Source organism: Chiloscyllium plagiosum, chromosome 35 (assembly GCF_004010195.1).
Source record: "Chiloscyllium plagiosum isolate BGI_BamShark_2017 chromosome 35, ASM401019v2, whole genome shotgun sequence".
Lineage (NCBI taxonomy): Eukaryota > Metazoa > Chordata > Chondrichthyes > Orectolobiformes > Hemiscylliidae > Chiloscyllium > Chiloscyllium plagiosum.
This window is the reverse complement of record NC_057744.1, coordinates 10849421-10849695: the sequence shown is the minus strand read 5'-3', so window position 1 is coordinate 10849695 and position 275 is coordinate 10849421.

Below are 275 nucleotides of genomic sequence, written 5' to 3'. Positions count from 1 at the left end.
AACTGGCTGGCAGCATGATGCCAACAGTGTGGGTTCAATTCCAATTTTGAGTGAGATTACCATGGAAGGCTCTCCCCTGACCTGAGGCATGGTGAGCCTTCCATTAAACCATCACCAGTCTTTTCTCTCACGTGTGAGCAACTCTGTGATCTGGTAGAGCTACGGTGACTTTTACAGTCAGAGATGGGAAATGAGAATTACTTGCTGAAGTTAGAAAAACTAACAGTGTTTAAAAAATGCTTTCATAAATTAGAAAGTACAAGAGCCTCAGCCTT